This window comes from Apium graveolens, chromosome 8 (genome assembly GCF_009905375.1).
Source record: "Apium graveolens cultivar Ventura chromosome 8, ASM990537v1, whole genome shotgun sequence".
Lineage (NCBI taxonomy): Eukaryota > Viridiplantae > Streptophyta > Magnoliopsida > Apiales > Apiaceae > Apium > Apium graveolens.
In genome coordinates, this window is record NC_133654.1 from 243007712 (window position 1) to 243030543 (window position 22832).

Genomic DNA, 22832 nt, shown 5'->3' on the forward strand with positions numbered 1-22832 from the left:
GAAAGCCTAGTTGAAAAAATGGGCCCAAGTTAAAGCCCAATTAAGGGATGGACCAAAGAAAGCCCAGTTGAAAAAATGAACCCAAGTTAAAGCCCAATTAAGGGATAAACCAAAGAAAGCCCAGTTGAAAAAATGGGCCCCAGTTAAAGCCCACTAAAGGGTTGGCCCAAGAGAATTCAGGCCCAAATCAGGAGCCCAAAGGAATCCAGCCCAGACTTAGGGCCCAAATCAAATATATGGAGTCACAAAAAGTGATATATCCCAAATTCTTGACCCAATTCGATCAGGGTTCATGTTGTATTCCTCGTCGAATTAATTGAGGTCGAAAAGGCTTCGACCAAGGCTAAGAGAAAGGGTTAATTCGGTCAAAATCCTAATTCCTGACCGAAGAATCCTAACACCAAGAGAATTTGTCGACCAGGAAGTAAGCAAGGATCCTGATCGAATGAATCCTGCTTGAAACAACTTCGACCAAGGCTAGAAAAGGAGGTTAATTCGGTCAAAAATATTGATCCTGACCGAAATGTTCCTGAATATATATATACATATACATATATATATACATATATATATAGTATAAATCCTGGTCGAAATTCGACCAGGAGTTGAGCTCGAAAAATCCTGCTCGAATTTCTGTCGACCAGGGCACAATAGAGGCTAATTCGACCAGGATCCCGGTCAAACAGGATTCCTGGTCGAACCAGGTGTAAAAAAAAAGAAAGAAAAAGAGAAGAAAAAAGAAAAAGAAGGAAGAAAAATCCAGAAAATTAAAGGAAATTCCTTGAAATATTTTCTGAAAAAATGAAAATATTTTCAGAAAACAAGGAATAAATCCAGAATTAAAGGAAAAAAATCCAGAAAATCAAGAAAAAATCCCAGAATTAAGGGGAAAATCCAGAAAATTATGGATAAATCCCAGAATTAAGGGAAAAATCCAGAAAATTAAGGAAAAAATCCAGAAAATTAAAGGAAAACCCCCAGAATTCAAGGAAAATTCCTGGAAATTAAGATAATTCCTAAATAATAGGGATAAAAGCAAATCATTGTAAATGTGTAGGTCGCTCCACACTTTACGCAAAAGCGATACCCTGTAAGGGAACAAATGAACTTAACTTCTACGAAACCTAGTCACTGTTTCCCAAAAATTGGGGGGCAAATGATAGGGAATAAATAAATCCTGATTATGTGGTTAAAGTTGCATTAATTACACATGATTTGGGCCACGGAGCCCAATAAGAAGATGTATGACATTCAAACCAAAAAGGTTAACACATTGATCAGGCCTGATGGACCAGATCAGGCCTGATGGAACAAAGAAGGCCCAAAACCCTGAATATTAATTAATTTCGTAATTAATTAATAAGGGAGAAAAACAGCTATTAAGATAAGTCCTAGTGGAGATATAAATCCTTGTAGATTGTCCTCCAAGGAACCTAGTAGGATAAGGAATCAGCTTCCTACTTCCTAGAACTCCAAAGTCCATTCTAATTCTTAGACTTGCTCACCAAGTCTCCTAACCCAAGTCCAATTCAAGGACTCCCAACATCTATATAAGCGGACTCACCCCACAAATAAGAACTACGTTTTTTGACTTGATCCTTGACAATCAGCAATGTACGTAGGCATCTTGTTAAGGCAGATCGAGTCACGAAACACAAGAGCAGTCAAATCGAGCCTCGAAGCTCACGTTCCTTAGTAATAAATACAGCAGTTTTATACCTTAGTTTTTAATCCATAACAGTGCATATATGCTAATTGAAACAAAAATTTTATTTCAGAAATGACACTTTTGTTTTACCGATTTCGGTAGTATTTAAATCCGTCAAATTAATTCAGTGATAAATATTCTGTGGAATATACATTCTGTGGTACTAAATATCAGTGGTATTAAATTCAGTGGAAATAAAATCCGTGGTACTATATTTCGTAGCATTTAAGTCCGTGGTAATATATTCCGTAGCATTTAATTCCGTGGTATTATTTTCCGTAGCATTTAAGTCTGTGGTACTAAGTTCCGTAGTATTTAAGTCCGTGGTACTAAGTTCCGTAATATTTAAGTCCCTGGTACTAAGTTTCGTAGCATTTATATCCGTGGCTTTAGATTCCGTGGAATTTCAGTCCGTCAAATTAAATTTCGTCGAATTAGTTCAAATACGACGGATTTTTTATTTACTACCCGATTATATGACACGGTTCAGGAATCAGTCGAGTTTAGTTTAATTCCACCGATTTCTGTCGAAAAAAAGCTATATACCACGGATTTTATCTTGTGAAAATAACCCGTTTTTCTTGTAGTGCTTGATATTCTGCCAAGTTATCAGTGAATGAAGTAGATTCGTAAATGGATCACCGAGTTAAATTAGTATAGATAAATGTATGGTGAAGTCATTTTTAACAAATACAAATGTAAGAATGTTTTCTCCTTAAATTTATTTATACAATAAAAATTATGCTATAATTATTATTGATTGAAAAATGCTACATAACAAAGTACGTATTTATACTATTATATTAAAAACTAAATATTGAAAGTATGATTGTTGTTTCTTGGTCTCTCAATCCATCGAAATCCGTCTATTAGATCTAATCTTAAATTTTGTTATTCAAGAGGTATAAGTTTCGAATAGCACCAATGATATATTAAAATTATTATTTAAAATATATAAGAATAAAAATAATCGTATATCACAGGAGTTATATATTAGTATTATATTATAAATAAATAACCGAAAACTTTGTATCTTCACGGTACTTATTGTAATTTTATTGACGAATATATTATTGGAATGAAGTTTAACAACTAAAGGGACACATAAATAATATATATATAAAATTTTATCAGATCAATATTACGTTGAGTTAGTTGAAATACATACAAAATATATTATTCTATGCCGTATCAATATTTTTTACCCCAAATATATCTAAATATTCTTTCCACATAATAAAAACTCCTCTGCTACTAAACCTGATAATTTATTCACGTCGCGTAGTCTCGTGTTATATATTATCGTTTTTCATATATGTTATTATTAAACACAAAATCGGCTAATTTAAAATTCGTGTATTTTTTTTTCCTATCATGGATGAACGCAATTTTTTTAATTATGCCATACTATAGTGTAGTTGTATGGTGTAACTTTTGCCTCCAGTACTCCTTGTACACGAGGAAGTCCAATCCATAATTATATTTAGTCTTATATTTATAATATAAGATTTTAATTATAAATTTAGCTTCAATGCATTGGAGAATTGAGATCAAGAATGACTATAATCAGTGGCGGAAACAGAAAAATATTTTAGGGGGGCGATTTTTTTTTTAAATAAATTATATTATATTTAAATTTTAAGAAAAAATGTGCTCAAATACGTATTTAAATGAGTTATATGAGTATATAGTAGAACTATAATCACAATAAAAAAAATTATACATACTTAAGTTACGTGAATACGTACTTAGAATATTAAGCCGTTATTTTAATTACGGGGACAAATATAATATCAGTATATATCCTGCTAATGAATTACATAAACAAAATAAACAAAAAAAGATCTTATTTGAAATGTGAAGTTGAATTATTTATTTGCGTAAATTTATGGTATTGATTTTTAAAGTGTAAAAGTTTTTAAGTTCGTTAAATTTTGAAAAAATTGAAAATATAAATATAATTTTTTTTAAGATTTTAGGAATTATTCTTACACATCACCCGTTCAAACCGTTCTATCATATACAAGATATATACATAAATCAATATAAATAATTATAAGAAAAGGAAAAAAGTAAAAATTAGAGGAGTAAAAAATAGAAGTATCGTCTCCACCAACACATACTAACAGAACCCACAACCAGCTGAACTACAGCTACTATTCTACAATTACACACACTAACTCAACTATATTTTAAAACTCAGGGGGGCATGGACCCCTCTGAACCCCCTAGATCCGCCTCTGACTATAATAATATTTTTTAACTAATAATAAAATGTAAAGAGTTCTATTTTAAATTAATGTCAATAATTACATAAAATATTAGCTAAATTTGAAATTATTTGATTATAATATATAACTAGCATTGGAATATAAGTGCTATTTTAGCTTAAAAAGTCACTTTTTAATACCAAATTTTAATAATAATTATAATCATTTTGTATTTTAACATTGAACTTCTCTCTTATGATTTGCTTCTTTGAATCACGTCCGAGCATTATTTAGTTTGGGCCAGATCCATATAAATTGTGAAGCAAGATTGTCTTATTCTGGCCGAGTGCAGCCCAGATAGCATTTAAAGGTTATAATAATATACATAAAGTGAGTTGGGTGAAGAGCGAACTTCGTATTGGACTTTTTCGAGACCAAATACCTATTTGCTAAATGATATAAATTTCTTAAAGTATTTGTCATCCCCCGCTTGCCTTAATCCATGATAATTTTAGTCACCGTCCATGTCTACGTACACCGACGATCTCATCTGCTAGGGTTGAGCACAAAATTAATCCGAGCATCAAATTTTAAAAAAATTTATTCGAAATCGAATAGGATAGAAATTAAAAATCTGTTCGCTTTAAATAGTTTGATTTAAGTTATGTATTCTAACCTACTGAAAAAATCCTGAAATTAAACTATTTAAAAAGGATCGTTTTGAAAATTTGTCAATTTCGATTCATTTTAATTTTCAATATCTTTTACGAAATTCGGTTTTCAACACAATTTTGTCCTAACCCTAACTAATGAGATCGTAAGAGTACATAGACCATGACTCATGGATGGAGCCAGCGAGGAGTCGATGATAATCTTTATGCTCTCCGGTACCACCGGATTCTTTACATATTTTTTTTCTCATAACTGACACATATTTTAAGGATACTATAAAATATAGTTCTATAATTTATTTTAATTTTTTTTTGTATAAAAGTTTAAATATTATATTTTTATTTAAAAGAAAAAATATTTAAAATTATTTAGGAAATCATATTTTATGAGAGTTTTAAAATGCGTGTCGATTCCCCGTCCCCCAATATAAATAATCCAGTCGTGAGACGGAGGGAGTAACATTTATATCATTTAGCAATTATGATTTGGTCTCAAAAAACCAATACAACATGGTCACAGTAAGTTTTTTTTAAATCTGACTTCATTGTATTTTTTTCCATCTCTCAAAAATAGATTTGCATATCATATGTGTTATATTCGAAATAATTTAAAAAAAAATAGTTTTTAGTTTCTATTGTAAATTGATTTTTATTAAAGTAGCCCCTATATTTATATATTTTAAAGAATTTTATTCTCATATTTATGAAATTTTATTATTAATTAAATATTATTAATGAGAGTTTATTATTTTATAAGAGGATATAAAGAATTCTCAAGTTTAGATGGAATTGGGCTTATTTGGATGTAAATCATAAAGAAATTCGGATTTATTGGACTCATGTGCATACATCACTATTTGGGTCGTAACTTGAGTTCTAGACATGAGAATTGTGCGATCTTACAGCCCATGCGAAAAGAATTATCTACAGTTTACAAATGGTCTAACATCAAGGTTCCAACTGGAGCAGTTTAGAATCAGGCCTGGAAGACAGCTTAAGAATTTTACATAATCCAATTTATTTTGGGGAAACATTCAAAACTATTTATTATATTAGATTTTTACACATTGTATACAGGCAACCATAGTGGAGAATAAAATAGAGATAACTGTATTCTTGAGAGAGAAAGAAAAGAGGCAGCTAGAGAGCGAGACTGGGAGAAGGAGCAAAGGGATTTATCCGGATTTTAAAGAAACTTTTCAAATTGTATTCTCTGTATTTAAATTTTAACCCATGGTTTGTGGTATTAATACATATTTGATTTATTATATCATGAGTAGCTAATCACTTTATCCAAAATTTGGTAATATTCATTGGCTTGTTGTGTTGTTTAGTTGTATTATGATTTTATTATAATTATTAATCTGTTATTGAAGGCTTAACAGAATTAAGAGAGTCGCGAACCTTTGATTGTATTTATAGGAATTATAGCGAATCGGGAGAGGAGTTATAATTTTAGCACGTGATATGATAGACACAATTTAAGTATTAGATCGGGAGTTTGATATTATAATTGTGAAGCTGATAATCCTTGGTTCTTAATAGTCTATATTTATACTTTCTTTGACCATGAGAGTGGCTTTCAAGGGATAATTATAGGCACTTAATCTACCTTAAGAGAGAATTTTATAAACATTAGAAGGATTTTTTTTAACAAACAAGAATATAGATTATACATTCATGATAGCCATTGAAAAACCCTAATTCTTGCATTATTTTCTCTCATATTTATTATATAACTTTTATTTGTTTATCAGATTAATTTAGTTGATAATCACACACTATAAACTTCTTTTCCACACTTCTGAACTGTGAGGAATAAAAGACTTGGAATTGGTATTGAGATCAGTCCTTCCTCATGAACGAATTTCTAAAAATATGCATGGACATATGTATATTAAAATTAAAAATCGGGATAGATTCGGCTATAATAAGATAGTCTTCGACCCACTTAAGGGTTGATATGATAACATACAATATATGTTTTAACCTACTGAAAAAATTGAACTGATCAGATCATTAATAAATATTTATTGATATTTTATATTCTACATCAAGTTTTTATAAAAAAAACCTTTATATCACATGTTACATATTTCTCAGTGAATCATAGTCAATCTTATTTGTTCTAAACAAAATATGGTTGTTATACCTGACTTCGAACATGGCTATGCACGAGTATAGTTGGGATTTACGGGAAATTGGGCGTAGGGATAGCAAACGGGTCGTTCGAAATAACTTTTGCAAATACCAAACCCAAATCCCTTAATCCAAAACCGAACCTGAAGGGTTTCAGTCGGGTTTAACCGAAATGCGAAACTCAGCATGTGTACCATTCAAAAGAAATAGCAGTTTAAACAAAGTACATGACAAAAGTAAAGTTTTGGTTCAGTTAAAGTCTAGATTCTCACCCAAATATTGGAAAATCAATTACAAATTAAGGATATTCAAAGAACAAAATCTAATTAAAGCGGAATCATTGGCGGTGAAAGAGCAATTTGAAGCAATCTGATCTTACCAGTCAAACTCCGATGAGCGAATATGGTGAAGGGATAAGATGAGGCAGAATGATAGAGTGCAGAGGAGAGAAACATTCATATCTCAATTAATGACATTGAATCTTTTAGATATAATAATATTTTTATTATTGACTCGTAGTCGTAATAGTCATAATATTTTAGAGATCCGAAACGGGTTTTGGGTAGGGTCTGGAACGGTATTCCCTAAATTCAAACCCGAACCGAAAATAGTTCGTGTCCGAAACACGATCCTAATCCCAAAATATTCAGGTTCAATAAGACCCAATCGGTTCGATATGGTTTGAGTATCAATCAGATTGATATGAATTATCATTCCTAATTGGGCTTCTATGGTCAGATTGGATAAGGCTGGGTACCAATGTTATATCGTTTCATTTGAAAAGTTCGAGATTAAGCCCTGTTAGGTCACACACACACTGTAAAGGGGTGAATACAGTGTATAGTACACTCAAATCGAACTTAAAGAACTTGAGTAACAGAAAACAAACTTTATTGAAACAATAAACTCTGTTACAATATGGAACTGTTACCTCTCAGTGATGAACAAATATCACGAGAGTTGCTAGGGTTATAAAGAATAATAACTTCGATAATGATAACACTTATAGTGTAAACCCTATGCCTGTGTTTATATACTACACAGTTACAAGATAATCGCTAATTGATATGAAATATAATTCTGCTTCCTAAAATATATCAATCAGATATCTTCTATTCCAAGTATTCCATTCTTCACGGAATTCCTTCTTCATGCATATCTCTTCTTATGTTTTATCTCTATCTTCTTTCCTTTAATCAGCTACTGTCCTTATCTGATTGTCCTTCAGCACTTAAGTTCTGATATCTATCTTCTGATGATTATCTCCTGATAATATAAGTACTGATATCCTTAAGTCCTGACTTCCAGTATAAGTACTGATCAACAGTTAAGTATTGATCTATCCTGTTCACACAAGATCTGAAAGCTAAACATAAAACATATTAACCATGACATTATCAAATATATCTAACAATCTCCCCCAACTTGTAAATTAACAAAATATACAAGTTAAACAGATATTTGATGATGTCAAAAACATTAAGTACAAATGCATGAGAAATAGACTAGATAACTACAACTTACAGTCCTTAAAGTTTTACCAATTTCAACTTCTGATAACAACTTCAATCTGCATAAATATCAGAATTTAAGCAGTTGTAGATCTTCGACTTGGCTTCATCAACTTCTGATCTCTCTGATGTCAGGAGTTGTTCTGAGATAGTTCTTCAACAAACATTTCTCAGCATATCTTAGTTCATCAATCATTCTCCTTTTAACACCTTTAAGCTCTGCAGTATCTTCACCAGTTTGAAAGATTGCAGCTCTGAGATCATTAATCTTTGATTTCCTTAACTCCTGGTCTAGTCTTATGACATAAGCTTTGTCAGATTCAAGATTGAATTCAAGTCCCTTAATACCAAGATACGTTCTGATCTGTGCAGTATTAGGTTTCATATCAACAATATCCCCATTGTGATCTCTGTACTTTGGAACATATCTGCTGTCAGACTTAACAGAATAAAGCCTTTTCTGTCTCTGAATCTGTTCTTTTAAGTAGTTTGCAACAGTCTCTGTTATTCTGTCATCCACTTGAAGTAAGAAAAGTACATGCTCCAATTCTTCAAAATACTTCAAAGGAATGGCATTTTGTCTTATATGATAAACCCTACCATCTGTCATGAAATACAACATGATGTATTCTTTCAAGTAGGTATGGTAAACCATCTGTACAGATTCTAGTTGATTCAATCTCTCAGGAGTTGCTCCAATACCTGGTTCACTCAAGGAAGTTGGATCATCGGTAGTGTTGTGTACTCTTCTTTCATCAGCACTTCCCAATCCAGTTTTATCTCTAGCTTCCTTTCCAGTAACTACTCTTGCTTCAAAACCACTTGGAGTAGTCTTCAAAGATTGAGTCTGTTTTGCTTTAGTGAATCCTGGTAGGAGTGTTTTAGATCTATTTTCTGATATCAAGTTAACTTGAGCACTGTCAGAGGTTACTTGCTTCTTCTGAATATCAGAACTTACAATTTCTTGACTCTGAACAACTTGAGCCATGTCAGAGGTTGTTTTAAGAACTTTTCTTGAAGTCAGAGCAAGATCATCTTTTCCACCAGTAATTTCTTCTTCCTCAGGAGGTACATAAGGCTTGATAGGTTCACCAACCTTTTCTTTACCCTTGGATCTTGGATCTATCTGTGGTTGTGATCTAGCCAAAGTTTCTTCAGTATGTATACTTTCTTTGATCACAATGCCTTTAGGTTTTGGAAGTAACTTTTTACCAGAAGCTTCAGATTTAGATGTGACTTTCTCTGATTTAAGTCTGGCTTCGTCTTCCTTTAAACTTTCCAAGTCCATCCCTGGATTTTCTTGAAGAAATAACTGTCTTGACATTTCCTCATCAAGATCTAGAAGTTCATCAGAACTTATCCTTTTACCAGCAGCAGAACTTATTGTTTTCCCAGTATCAGAACTTGTTCTGTGACTAGCTTGTCTTGATATAAACCTTCTACCTTGACTATGACCACTACCCATTCCAGAGTTTCCTTGGTCATCTGTTCCATCATCCTTTCCTTGCAGTGTCTTGTTGTTTTTGCATTTGGCCTTAATTACCTTCTTCCCCTTTTTGGCATCAGCAGGTAATAAAAGAGAGATAAGTAGTTCCACTGAGGTCTGGATTTCAGTAAGTTGCGATTGCTGAGAAGCTTGATTTGTCAGAATTTGATCAATCTGAGCTTGTTGCTTCTCTTGAGTTTTCTCAATATAAGCAACCCTGTCAATGGTAGGTTGGAAGAACTTTTTCTTATCAATTTTCCAAACTTGTTCCTGTTTGATAAAGTTCTCCTGAATCTTGTGTAGCTCTGCATGAGTGTTGGAATGAAGACCTTGTAGATGTTTAGTACTCAATGCAGTGACTCTAAGCTGGGTTTTAAAATCATCAGAATGTAACATTTCATCAGCTTTAGTCAAGTGCTCAGCAAGATGTAAAGCATTTGGAACACAGGAAACTGAGTTCCATTCCTTAGTCCACTCCTGACCTGCAGGAGTTTCACTCCAAGGTACTGGTGCATCCCTGATAACAAACTCCTTTACCAGTTCAGACTTAGGAAGAGTCAGTGGAGGAGTATGTCCTGAAGGACCTGCTTCATCAGCATCTACAGTTGTAGCAGCCTCACCAGTATCTCCAACATTTGCAGCATCAGAACTTAGAGAATCAGTATCTTCTGATAAGACAACAGTGTGAGTAGCAATGGAGGCTTCAGCATCCTCTAATTGCTGATCTGATACTAAGTTCTGATCAACAGCCATATCCTGATGCTCACCTAAAATCTGATCATCAGCATCTTGATGCAGAGAAGGTGTTAGTGATAACTCAGGAGTTTGAACAGCATCAGTAACAGGTGTTGTGGAAGGATTATTTGCTGTTGGAGCTTCTAAGAAAAGTATTTCAGGCACAACCAGGTTCTGAATATCAATTTCAGCACTTGTGCCTGGATCAACAAGAGACACAGAAGGTGAATTAGCCTTGTCAGATACAGGTTCCTGAGATGGAGTTGATGGAGAAGAAGTGACTGGAGCAAATTCCTTGTCTTGTGAGATCAGAGATTCCTGATCCACTTCCTTAGCTGCTTCCTCCTCATCATCTGAAACTGGCCTTTGTGCCCTCTATTTCTTGTACTTCCTTGTTGATTTGGATTCCTTGGGAGTTTCAGGAACCGTCATACGTCTAAGCCTCTTGAGAAGCCTAGAACCCCCAATTGCAGAATCCTTCTGAGAAGTTGCCTTCTCAGCTTCATTTACCACAGGTTCTGAAGAAAGAATCTGATCCTCAGAATCTGATTCATCTCTCAAAGTAATTCTCCTCCTCTTTTGAGGTGTTTGAGGAACAGTCTTTATTCTTTTTGGCTTAGAGGATGTAGGCTTCACAGTAGGTGCGGAAGAAGAAGGTTGAGCAGTCTGTGAAGTGGAGAGATAGGATTTGAGATAAGTTCTGAGGGTAGGTTGAGTAGAATGAGAGGTAGGTACTGAGGTTGATGGATTTTGGTTATGGTGAGTTGGTTGAACATTTGAGTAAACAGATTTGTAAGTAGCAGGATCAGCATTTACCAGAATCTGTTTCACAGACTGAGGAATCTGTAATTGTCTCACCATTGATTTCTTTGTGTCAGCATTTATCAGGTCGTTAAATTACCTTTTTGCAACCTTAAAAGGTGGGGTTTGAGTGCTGACTAACTGAGGTTCATCAGTACAATAAGTGTAAATAAGTTGACAGAATCTAGCAAAATAAACAACATCTCGATCCTCTGTCATCCTATCCCCAATAAAACCAATTAAAGCAGTTGCAAAATCAAAATGAGTTTGATTGATAATTTCATACCCGATGTGCTGACTCATAATGGGAATAACATCAAAATTTGAACACTTGTTGCCAAAAGCCTTGGTGATGCAATCGAAGAAGAAACTCCATTCTCTTCTGATATTAGCCCGTTTCAACTGTCCAAGTTTCGTCAGACTCTTTTCATATCCCAAATCAGTCATTAACCCCCGAAGTTCTGATTCCTCTGGTATAGAGAAGGTACAATCTTCTGGAAGATGTAATGCTCTTCATACTGTACCAGGAGTGACTACATAGGATGAATCACCCACTTGGAAGATAATACTGGGAGTTCCTCGTTTACCACCATCATCAAAAACTCCAGTCCTCCAGAACCGCAGAACTTGTTGACTTGAAAATAATTCAGGCTGAGTTAAGGCGTACCCAACCTCACTATGTGCAAGAAGATCTTGCACAAAGTGCAATTCAGATGGAGCTTCAGCATGATCAAGAATTGCAGCATAGTTGTTTGGAACAAACTTTGCTCCATCAATGATTAAATCCTTTGGTGCCATGTGAAAAAATATTGAGATTCAAGTATGCCTGTTAGATGTTTGAGATAATGTCTATATGAAAAACCAACGTGAGAAAGAATGAGAAAGAGAGTAAAAGTAAGAAGAGAGATAAAGTATAAAGAAAATAAAAGATTAAAGAAATCTTCTCTCTGTTGTTCTTATACTCTGAAAAAAAATGTTACCGTTGGACACCTGTCAGACATGCAGTAATAACGGATAGTTACTGGGCTCGAGAAAACAATAATGATTACTTACCCAGTTGCCTTGTTTCAAGGAAAAACCGTTCCATTTATCAAGAGACACAGTTTTAATTCAAAATTTAAACCGTTAGCACTGATTGAATTATTTTTCACTGCAACATTAATATTCTGAAAATGAATCATGTTAAAAATGACCGAGATAATTTCGATGAATAAGTGCTGACAGAGAATCAGAACTTAAATGAAGACAAAATTTAAATGGTCATCAGAATATCAAGCAGGATTTAATCAACACAAGATAAAATAACTCAGAGACAAAATCTTGAAGTAAAAACAGTTTTCATTAATATATCAAGTCAATACATATATGAAATAGAAATTACATCCATACAAGATTTGCCCTAAGCTTCTAATCCTAACGTCAACAGCTTTAGTCCTAGCTAAGAAGCCTGACAAAGCTGAGGATGAAGAAGAACAGGAAGAAGACGAGATTAAGTCATCTTCCTCTTCCTATCTTCGACGAACAAGATGGCGAGTCGTATGATTCGCTCTTGCTGACGGATAGCTTCCCGTCTTTCCTCCTCCAGGCGCTCCAGATGGTGATGATAATCCATCTCGAAGAATAGAAGGTGAGCCAGCACCTCCTGTGGGACAGAGTCCCAGATCTCCTCAGGAATGGCTGTTATATGCCACTCCTACTGCCAGTCGGCACAACTGAGCTCCATTGTGAAGGTTTGTGTGTTCAAAAACATGTTGTATCGAACCATTGTGTTTTTGACAAAAGAAGGAGGATAAGTGTGTGAGAAGAATGTGATGGAAAGACTGATGTGGAGTGGTTGTTTATATAGGCAAAAGAATGCCAAGAGACGCAAAGATATTGAATGCTGACAGGTAGAATTAATTCTACCTCGTCTCCCTAGACTTTGAAAAAGAATAACAGTCATTGGAAAGAGGAATCATGGTCTAGACCGCACAAAACACAAGAAACAGTGGACTGTTCAAGTACAAAACCATTAATCCTAATCATAGTGACTATTAATCTTCCACTTCAACATATGCGAGTACAAACTGAGACTGTTATTAAATTTCATTCAAAGATAAGCCAAGTAAAGGATTAGACTGAGAAATCAGAACTTAGACCTATACCAGAACTTAACAATCATCAGAACATAATTTCTTAACTCGAAAAAGGAATGCTCATCTTAGTAAATCCTCATACAAGTTCTTAGTTATGAATGTCAGAACTTAATCATCAGAACGTGTAACTAGAACTTGTCCTCAGAATTTGTGCAAAAATGACACAATGACTGTTTATCTAAAATAACATAGACCACCACAGAAATTTTCATCATTCAGATGGAGTGATTAGTGTGTGCATTAAGCTAAATAACATACAAAGAGTAAAGTCTGATTCACTTCAGTACATCTTAGAAATAAGGCATAACTAAAATTTTGCTAAAGAGCTGTCATTATCCTGAAACCTACTGATGAATGAGTTCATGCTTGAGTCCACCTCAACTGTTTTGTGCTAATTTTATGCATCTTTTGAAATTCTATTTTACAGTGGCTTCTCAGTGTAAGTGAGTCACGACTGTTTATCAGAATTTATGCTATTATCAGAGTATTTCTCCAATAATCATAGAGTGTGAAAAGTCACCAAGAAAATAATTTGCTTTTCTAATGCATATTTACTTAATACCAGCAATGCACTTGGGTCGTCCCTTCCACAATTTTACTCTAGATCTCAAAGGAGTACCTGATTTTAATCTTTGATCTTTTTGCTTTTTCTTTTGATAAGAGAGGTCTATCAGTACTTAGTACATTCAGCAGTTTTACTAGTATCAGAACTTAACAGATGAATAGCATTATTCTAATTTGTGACTTAGTAATAAGATATACAAAGTAAACTTAACTAAGCTCAATTATCAGAATTTGCTAGTGTCATAAGATTTCCACTGAAATAATTACTTCTTCCATGGAATCATTTGTTTATTGAAGATTATTAGGTCAGTATCTAGCACAGTTATCCTCATAGGATTGAATAATTACTGAAACAGACATATCACTTATCAGAGTTTAGAAACATATATCAGACAACAGTCAGTACTTAAAGACATTTATCAATTAAGCACAGAATACACAATGAGATTAATTCTGTAAATACTGAGCATAAAGTCTGATAACACAGAACAAGTCTAAGCAGATTTAGAGAAAGAACCTGAAACCATTCCAAGTTCATTTACCAATCTTGTAAAAGTAGCTTCACATAATGGTTTTGTGAAGATATCTGCCAACTGTTGATCTGTGGGAACAAAATGCAATTCCACTGTACCTTCATCCACATGTTCCCTGATGAAGTGGTACCTGATGCTGATGTGCTTTGTCATTGAGTGTTGAACTGGATTACCTGTCATAGCAATAGCACTTTGATTATCACAGTAAATAGGGATTTTGAAATATGTTAACCCATAATCCAGTAACTGATTCTTCATCCAAAGAATCTGTGCACAACAGCTTCCTGCAGCAATATACTCTGCTTCTGCAGTTGATGTGGAAATTGACTTTTGTTTCTTGCTGTACCAAGAAACCAATCTGCCTCCAAGAAATTGGCAGCTTCCATTTGTGCTTTTCCTGTCAATTTTGCAACCTGCAAAATCTGCATCTGAGTAACCTATTAGTTTAAAATCTGATTCTCTAGGATACCATAATCCCAGAGCAGCTGTTCCTTTAAGATACTTAAAGATTCTTTTTACAGCTGTTAAGTGAGGTTCTCTTGGATCTGCTTGAAATCTTGCACAAAGACAGGTAGCATACATGATATCAGGTCTACTAGCAGTTAGATAGAGTAGAGAGCCAATCATACCTCTATAGTCAGTAATATCTACTGATTTACCAGTATCCTTATCCAGTTTTGTTGCAGTGGCCATTGGAGTGGATGCACTTGAACAATCTTGCATTCCAAATTTCTTTAGCAAGTTTCTGGTGTACTTGATTTGACAAATAAAAGTGCCTTCCTCATTCTGCTTGACTTGAAGGCCCAGAAAATAGCTAAGTTCCCCCATCATACTCATCTGATATCTTGACTGCATTAGTTTAGCAAATTTCTTGCAAAGTTTGTCATTTGTAGATCCAAAAATGATATCATCAACATAAATCTGGACCAGAAGTAAGTCCTGTCCATGGTTGAGGTAGAACAGTGTTTTGTCTATTGTCCCTCTGTTGAATCCACTTTCCAGAAGAAACTGAGCTAAAGTCTCATACCATGCTCTAGGAGCTTGCTTAAGTCCATTAAGTGCTTTATCAAGCCTGTAGACATAATCTGAATGTTTGGTATCTACAAAACCTGGAGGTTGTTCAACATATACCTCTTCCTCCAATTCTCCATTGAGAAAAGTACTTTTCACATCCATTTGAAAGACAGTAAACTTTTAGTGAGCAGCATAAGCCAAAAATATCCTTATGGCTTCTAACCTAGCAACTGGTGCAAATGTTTCATCATAATCAATTCCCTCCTGTTGAGAATATCCTTTTGCAACCAGCCTTGCCTTATTCCTTGTAATTATGCCATCACTGTCAGTTTTGTTTCTGAATACCCACTTTGTACCAACAACAGATCTATTCTTTGGTCTTGGCACTAGGGTCCAGACTTTGTTTCTTTCAAATTCATTCAACTCTTCCTGCATTGCTTGCACCCAATCAGCATCTTGAAGAGCTTCTTCTACTTTCTTTGGCTCAGTATGAGAGAGAAAAGAATTGTATAGACACTCATTTGAAGTACCTGTTCTAGTTCTGACACCTGCATCAGGATTTCCAATTATCAAATCAGGTGTATATGATTTTGTCCACTTCCTTGCAGATGGAAGGTTTTCTCTAGAACTGGATGCTCCCCCATGATCCATGCTATCTTCATTTTCATTTTCTGATGCTCCCCCTGAAACTATGCTCTCTGAGTTGGATTCTTCAGTATTTAGATTTTCAGTACTATCAGAACTTGGCTTATCAGAACTTGACGAATCAGAACTTGAAGAGCCAGATGCATGTTCTGATGTTTCTTGAGATGTGGTAGGATCTTGAGTATGCTCCCCCTGCATAGGTGCATCTTCCTTTAACGTAGTCACCACAGTTTCAATAACATCAGAGTTTAATCCGTCAGAGTTTGTAGTATCAGGACTTAGACTGTCAGGTTTTTTAGTATCAGAATATGAGTCTTCATTTTCAAATCTCAGCTGATCATGGTCAACGAAATCTTTAAGACCAGTGATCTTCTTGTCATCAAAAAAGACATTGATAGATTCCATGACCACTTTTGTTCTCAAATTATAGACTCTGAAGGCTTTTGTGGAAAGTGGATATCCAACAAAGATTCCTTCATCAGCTTTTAGATCAAACTTTGATAGCTGTTCAGGATGAGTCTTGAGAACAAAACACTTGCATCCAAATTCATGAAAATATTTCAGATTTGGCTTCTTTTTCTTCACCATCTCATATGGTGTTTTTCCATGCTTGTTAATGAGTGTTGCATTTTGAGTAAAACAAGCAGTCTGCACAGCTTCAGCCCAGAAATAGGTTGGAAGCTTTGCTTCTTCAAGCATTGTACGTGCAGCTTCAATGAGAGTTCTATTCTTCCTTTCAACAACTCCATTTTGCTGTGGAGTTCCAGGAGCAGAAAATTCCTGCTTTATTCCATGGCTTTTGCAGAACTCTTCCATTATCAAATTCTTGAACTCAGTGCCATTATCACTCCTTAAAAGTTTCACAGAATCTTTGACCATTTTATCCAGCTGTTTGACATGATCAATCAAGATAGATGCAGTTTCACTTTTTGTGTGCAAGAAATACACCCATGTGTATCTGGTGAACTCATTCACTATGACCAACGCATACTTCTTCTTTGCAATAGACATGACATTTATTGGACCAAATAGATCAACATGTATAAGATGATAAGGCTCAAGAATTGATGATTCAGTCTTGCTCTTGAATGAAGATTTTCTTTGTTTGGCTTTCTGACATGAATCACAAAGACCATCAGGAGCAAATACTGTGTTTGGCAATCCTCACACAATATCTTTCTTGACCAGCTCATTTATATTGTTGAAATTTAAATGAGAGAGTTTCTTATGCCAATTTTAGCTTTCTTCAATTGATGCTCTACTTAACAGACAGATTGCAGAGCCATCAGTACTTGTTAAAAGCTTAGCTTCATAAATGTTACCACGTCTATATCCTTTCAGAACAACTTTGCCTTTAGATTTACTCACAATTTCACATTGTTCTTCAAAGAAATCAACATGATAACCTCTGTCACAGATTTGACTTATACTCAGAAGGTTGTGTTTAAGTCCTGAGACCAGAGCTACTTCTTTAATGATGACATTCCCAAGATTGATATTGCCATATCCCAATGTTTTTCCAATGTTGCCATCTCCATAAGAAACACTTGGGCCAGCTTTCTCCACAAAGTCTGATAGCAGGGCCTTATTTCCAGTCATATGACCTGAACATCCACTGTCCAGAACTAGAATATTTTTCCTGTTGCCCTGCAATCATAAAGACCACTAATTATTAGTTTTAAGGACCCAGACTTGCTTGGATCCTTTGGTCTTATTAAGTTTGTTAACATTTGCAGCGGATTTAGCATCAGAGTTTATGTTAACATTTTTCTTATCAGAATTTACATTATCAGACTTTGAATCAGAATTTATACTAGAAGGAACAATGGAAACTTTCTTCAAAGAAGGTTTTATTTGATAATAATCATAGTACATACTATGATATTCCTTACAAGTATAAATGGAATGCCATAAACTACCACAATGAAAACAAGGATTTTGTGGTTTGTATCTAACTGACTGACTCTTAACTCCTGATTTCGAAGGTAAGGAGTTAATATTCTTATTTTTCCTGCAAAAAGAAGCCAGATGGTTAGAACTTCCACAGTTATGACATGTTTTCCTAGGTGCATCAGGAACAGGTTTATAATCATTGCTTTTATTCACACCTTCCTTTCCATTCCTATTTTTCCTAGGTGATTTTACCTTGTTTGCATTCTTGACATCTTTCAGCTTATGCTTAAGCTGCTTCTTTGTCATTAAGCCTATGTTTACTTCAGCTGTCTTTTCCTGTTTTAGTTTGTCAGAAGTTAATTCCTCTTTAACTTCTGATTTCTCATTATCAGACTTTACAGTTACAAACTTAACAGGTTTTAACTTTGGCTTTTGCTTAATAACAGGCTTAATTTCTTCAGTTCCTTTATCATTCTTATTTTCTCCATAACCTAAGCCCTCTTTCCAATTTTCACTACTTAGCAAATTTTGAGTTGTTCTGCCAGAGTTAGTCCAAGTCCTGATTATCTCTCTTTCCTTTTCTAACTCAGTTTTTAGAGATTCATTCATTTTTAGCACTTCATCCCTAACATAAAAAGCATCATCTCTATCCTTCTGAGTTTGATGGAATATGACTAACTCTTTTTCTAAGAAATCATTTCTTTTCTTATATGCAAGATTTTCAGAAGTTAATCTTTCACATGTTAAAGTTTGATCTCTATAGCTAACAAACATGGTTTTAAGATATCTTCTCAACTCATTAATATCATCAGTATGAAAAGCATAAGTAGTCTGAGGTACCTTTGTTTCAGCAGCTTCAGAATTGCTCTCAGCACTTTCTTTATCAGCATTTGCCATTAATGCATAGTTCTCCTCACTTTCAGAGTCTGAGGTGTCTGTCCAGCTTTTCTGCTTTGTGACAAGAGCCTTGCCTTTGTCACCCTTTACCTTCTTGCAGTCAGGAGATATGTGGCCTTTCTCACCACAGTTATAGCATTTAACATTGGTGTAATCTCCTCTGTCAGACTTTCCTCCTCTTCCTTCAGATCTTCTGAAATTCTTCTTATCAGAACTTATGCTTTTCCTGGGAAACTTCTTTCCCTTCCTGAACTTCCTGTATGCAATCTTTGTGATTCCTTTCACCATAAGAGCACACAGTTTCATCATCTCCTCATCAGCATCAGTCTCAGGCAAGCTTTCAGAATCTGAGTTATCATCACTCTCAGAACTTGATGACTCAGTATCAGACTTTATGAAAAGAGCTTTACCCTTGTCTTTCTTTGAGGAAGCTGCTTTGGGAAATTCTTCTTCAGCCTTAAGAGCAACTGTCCTTGACTTTCCTCCTTTCCTCTTGCTTCTTTGTTCCATCTCCAGCTCGTGTGTCTTAAACATTCCATAGATTTCGTCAAGAGTTGTTTCATCAAGATTGTAGTTGTCTCTTATTGTCGTTGCCTTCAAATCCCATCATTCAGGAAGAGCTAACAGGAACTTAAGGTTTGAATCTTCAAGATCATACTCTTTATCAACCAGTGACAAATCATTCAAAAGTTTGACAAATCTATCATATAAATCATTCAATGACTCATTAGTCTTTGAGTCAAAGTGTTCATACTCTTGAGTGAGTATTGTCTTCCTGTTCTTCTTAATTGTGTCAGTTCCCTGACATCTTATTTCCAGAGCATCCCATATCTCCTTAGCAGTCTTGCAGTTGATTACCCTGTTTGACATTACATTATCAATGGCACTATGTAGTAAGTGTCGTACCTTAGCATCCTTAGCAATTGATGCTATGTCCTCAGCAGTATAATCACTCTTCTCCTTTGGTTCGGTCGTTGCTGCTTCACCTGCAACTGCAACAGCGAGTTTGGTTGGTTTGTGAGGACCTTCCTTGATTCTATCCAGGTATTCTGGATCTGTTGCTTCCAGGAACATGGTCATCCTTACCTTCCATATGGGATATTCAGATGGTCTCAGTATGGGGACTCTGATGGTCTCATACCGACTCTGAATTTGTGTCTTTGGTGGTTCCTCAGTTGTGGCAGGCTTAGTTGGAGTTTCTGTGTCCGACATGATTGTGTTTGGATCTTTAACTGTATGTAAGTTAACAGATAGGCTCTGATACCAATTGTTAGGTCACACACACACTGTAGAGGGGTGAATATAGTGTATAGTACACTCAAATCGAACTTAAAGAACTTGAGTAACAGAAAACAAACTTTATTGAAACAATAAACTCTGTTACAATATGGAACTGTTACCTCTCAGTGATGAACAAATATCACGAGAGCTGCTAGGGTTATAAAGAATAATAACTTCGATAATGATAACACTTATAGTGTAAACCCTATGCCTGTGGTTATATACTACACAGTTACAAGATAATCGCTAATTGATATGGAATATAATTCTGCTTCCTAAAATATATCAATCAGATATCTTCTATTCCAAGTATTCCATTCTTCACGGAATTCCTTCTTCATGCATATCTCTTCTTATGTTTTATCTCTATCTTCTTTCCTTTAATCAACTACTGTCCTTATCTGATTGTCCTTCAGCACTTAAGTTCTGATATCTATCTTCTGATGATTATCTCCTGATAATATAAGTACTGATATCCTTAAGTCCTGACTTCCAGTATAAGTACTGATCAACAGTTAAGTACTGATCTATCCTGTTCACACAAGATCTGAAAGCTAAACATAAAACATATTAGCCATGACATTATCAAATATATCTAACAAGCCCATTAAAGGATTTGGACATGAAACCAACCAAATATGTGTAATAAATAGGCTAGGTACGATCTAGGCAGAACTACCGACCCACCTTGGTTTTCTTCGCATTTGGACTTAAGGCTCGCTTCATATTGGGTTGTGACCCTTATATACATATACATATGACAAAGAAAAATTTGGTAGGCATTTAGGGGAAGATCAGGCATTAGGCTAGTCCGCACTGTGTAAAAATCGGAGTGGTGACATCTAATTAAATGAAGTTAATTAAAAGAAAAAAGCAAAGTAAAGAGGATGGCCAACTCGCTTAGCCGGGGTGTTGAAAGGTGGGAGTTGAATGCGTGTTAAGGCACTAGGCCGACTCATATTGAGCATTATTATTATTATTATTATTATTATTATTATTATTATTATTATTATTATTATTATTATTATTATTATGTTGAGCTGAAGCCTATAAATGGGTGTGTTCATCCTTAGACTTAGGTTTATCACATGACGTTTATATATTTATGGGAATAAATGTGGAGATGTCGCGAGAACGTGAGAAAACTTAAGGGACCGGCTGAGTCAGGGGATTTTAGTCTGAAGGCCTTATGTGGATATGGTTTTGGGCTGTGTGGGCTAGTAAAGTCCTAACTCGGGTTAGGTAGCTTATTACCCCACGAACTATGTGAAGATTGATTCATTAATAGAGGTGTGTAGACATCTTATATAATTAAAAGATTGACACTTGACAAAAGTAAGAGAAAGAACAAAATCTCTATTCAGTTTTAGAGGAGTTATCATACAAGCTCAATCATAACACAAAACAACCTTCATCGGCTGCTAAAAATCACTCTAAAGCTTTATACTGCTCAATAAACTCCAATAGACTTTATACAAAATTCTCCTTATAACGATAAGAAAAAGTTTCCTTTACACATACAGATGTGAATACATTCAATATGTCTATTCTTACTTGATTAATAATTAAGGCATAAGACAATTTAAAGCTTAATACTATATGTAACAAAAATTGCGAAGAGAATATGTTATCTCTCCTAATTAATGGTTATTTGGTAGTGAGTAAAGATGTAGACAAACACATAAGATGAAGCGTTTGACCTAGTTTGACATCAAACACTTTTTGTTTGTGAAGACAAATTCTAAATTTGTGTTTGTTACTTATGTGTTTGTTTTCGAATATTATGTAAGACTTAAGTAATATATGATAATTTTAGTACGCTTATTTTGGAAGAATAAATGAAGTTTATCAATGTAATTTTACATCACACATATTTTTGTGTTATATCTTACCAATGTATTTCTATTAATGTAAATTTTTCACAATATCTCTAACACAACCATACTACAAAATAATGGCTCTAAAAGAAACAAGCGCTTTTACTATATTATTTTTGTTAGGATAATTAATATATTTATACAATAAGTAAAATGGCCTTTTTTTAAAATAACAGAGTCTAAAAATATTTTTGCAAAAATACTATCATTTTTTAAAAAAAATTTGCAAAAAAACTTTTTATTTGCAAAAATACCATTTTTCAATTTTTTTTGCAAAAATACAGTGTTTTGCAATTGAAATCAACTGGATGCAACCTTCGACGAGTTTCTGCAATTACATGCAACCTCAAATTCAACCAAAAAACTCGATTCAACCAGTTCCATATCTACTTGATTTTGGTTAATTCCGTATTTTTGCAAAAAAATAAATAAATAGAAAATAGTAAAATCCCAAAAAACTTAAGGAAGTTAGTATTTTTGGTAATTTATCTAAGTAAAATTACAATAACTTTACTAATATATGATAAATGATTACTAGCAAAAACAACTCATTTCAATTATACCCATAGCAATAAAACTAAGAAAACTAAAAGCTGTAACAAAGTTTGAACACGTATAACTTGATAAACTTTGAGAGCAACATGAAAAGCCATTAGAAAAGAAGGCTTTAGACATAAGTTCATTTTTTGTAACCTTTGTCTCATGAAACCCATTTCGTTTACTCCTTTCTCA